The sequence below is a fragment of the Citrus sinensis genome, chromosome 3 (assembly GCF_022201045.2).
Source record: "Citrus sinensis cultivar Valencia sweet orange chromosome 3, DVS_A1.0, whole genome shotgun sequence".
NCBI classification, from domain to species: Eukaryota; Viridiplantae; Streptophyta; class Magnoliopsida; order Sapindales; family Rutaceae; genus Citrus; species Citrus sinensis.
Genome location: NC_068558.1, coordinates 29,633,767 through 29,635,808, shown reverse-complemented (window position 1 = coordinate 29,635,808; position 2,042 = coordinate 29,633,767). Strand labels below are relative to the sequence as shown.

Sequence of the window (2,042 nt, the reverse complement as noted above, 5' to 3'; positions counted from 1 at the left end):
TGGCAATGTTGAAAATATGTAGCTCCATAGTCATGTTGCCGAAGGACAACTGCATATTTCCAGTCCTGCATTGAATGTGAGCATCCGCAGTTGCCAAGAAAGGTCGGCCTAGGATAATGGGAATGTGCTTCATTGAATCCTGTATTGGTTGAGTGTCAATTACAATGAAATCAACAGGAAAATAAAACTTGTCTACCTGGATAAGCACATCCTCCACAATACCACGAGGTATTTTCGTAGACCGATCTGCAAGCTGTAACACCACTGGAGTTGGGTGTAATTCTCCCAGTCCAAGTTTCACGAATATAGAGTAAGGCAACAAATTTACACTAGCTCCTAAATCCAACAAAGCATTCTCAATTGTGTGGTTCCCTATACTACATGAGATAGTGGGGGAGCCTGGGTCTTTGCATTTTAAAGGAATTTTATGTTGGAGTATAGAACTAACGTTTTCTGTTAAAAATGCCTTCTTTTGAACATGCATATTTCTCTTTTTAGTACAAAGGTCTTTAAGAAACTTGGCATAAGATGGAACTTGTTTAATAGCATCAAGTAAAGGGATGTTAACACTTACTTGTTTGAAGATTTCGAGAATCTCACCTGTGGATTTTCCCTTCTTTCCTTTCGCGAACCTCTGAGGAAATGGAGCTTTAGAAACATATTCTCATGGGTTGGTTTCTTCTTTTTCCTCCGGTGGTGAGTCCTCAACATTCACAGGTACAATTTGATTTTCTTTTGTCACCGGCATCTCCACTTTGTTGTCGACTTCCTTTCCTTTTCGCAAGGTCATGACTGCTTTGACCTCTCCATGCTGTTGTGGTGAACTGGTACTTGCTTCATGTACTCCTTTAGGATTAGGCACTGGTTGACTTGGAAATTTACCTTTCTCAACAGTAATTGCCAAGGTCTGAACTGAAGAAGCAAGTTGTCCCACCATCTTCTCGAGGCTTGAAACTGATTGGGCTTGTGAGTTGAAGCCCGCTCTCAACTCATTTCGTAGTCCATCAATGGTGCGATTCTGTTGCTCAATCGTAGAGTGAGTAACATTCTTGAAATTCTGGAATGCATCCTCCCATGGTCTGGGTTGAGAGTAGTTCTGGTTCTGATTGTATGGTCTAAATGGGGGCTGAGAGGCTTGAGGATTTTGAGGAATTTGTTGCATTGGTGGAGCTGGAGCTGCTGGTCCATTCTGTTGGAATCCTTGAGACCATGAAAAATTGGGGTGGTCTCTCCATCCAGGGTTATATGTGTTGGAGTATGGGTTGTAATTTGATGGCTTTCTCATTACTCCTATGGCATTGGCTTGATCGGAGTATGAGTCATGGTCATGTGGTTCTGTTGATTTAGCAGTCGATAACGATGCTATTTGTCGAGCAAGACCTTCAACCATCTCCTTGACTTCTTTGATTCCAGAAGTTGACTCACCAATGTGAACCTCATTTACTCCCTTAATTCTTCTAGTATTCCTGAATGATCGACTCCGTTGTTGGGAATTATCCGCTTGTCGCTGGAAGAATTCCCAAATCTCTGATGCACTTTTTGACATTAGCTCTCCTCCATTTGTTGCCATTAGCCATTCTTGCACATTTGGTAGTAATCCCTCCAAAAAGTATTGGCATTGGTGCCATTTCTCGTACCCATGATGTGGACACTTCAAGAGTAGCCCATTGAATCGCTCCCATATTTCGAAAAATTGCTCGTCTTCTCTCTGTGTAAACTCTGAAATTTTCCTGCGAATAGCATTGGTTTTATGCACTGGGAAATATTTATTCAGAAATTTAGTTACCATTTGTTCCCATGATGAAATGCTATTAGCAAGTAAAGTATTTAACCATGAACGAGCTCTATCCTTTAAAGAAAATGGGAATAATCTGAGTTTAACATCATCGAATGAAAATTTTTCATATTTAAAAGTTTGACAAATGGCATGAAAATCATTCAGATGATTATATGGATCCTCATTTTCTAGGCCATAAAATGTGGGGAGACAATTTAGCACACTAGGTTTTAGTTCAAAACTCCTAGCAGCTACATTTGGGTAT

The 2,042-nt window shown here is 40.5% G+C and overlaps 1 non-coding gene across 1 annotated transcript; it reads left to right on the top strand.

Annotated features, from left to right (window-relative positions):
- Positions 1-1,634: 1,634 nt before the first annotated feature.
- On the top strand, positions 1,635-1,738 carry LOC127901614 (small nucleolar RNA R71). Its single transcript, XR_008053858.1, has one exon. It is a non-coding gene; the product is annotated as a small nucleolar RNA R71 (small nucleolar RNA).
- The last annotated feature ends 304 nt before the right edge of the window (positions 1,739-2,042 follow it).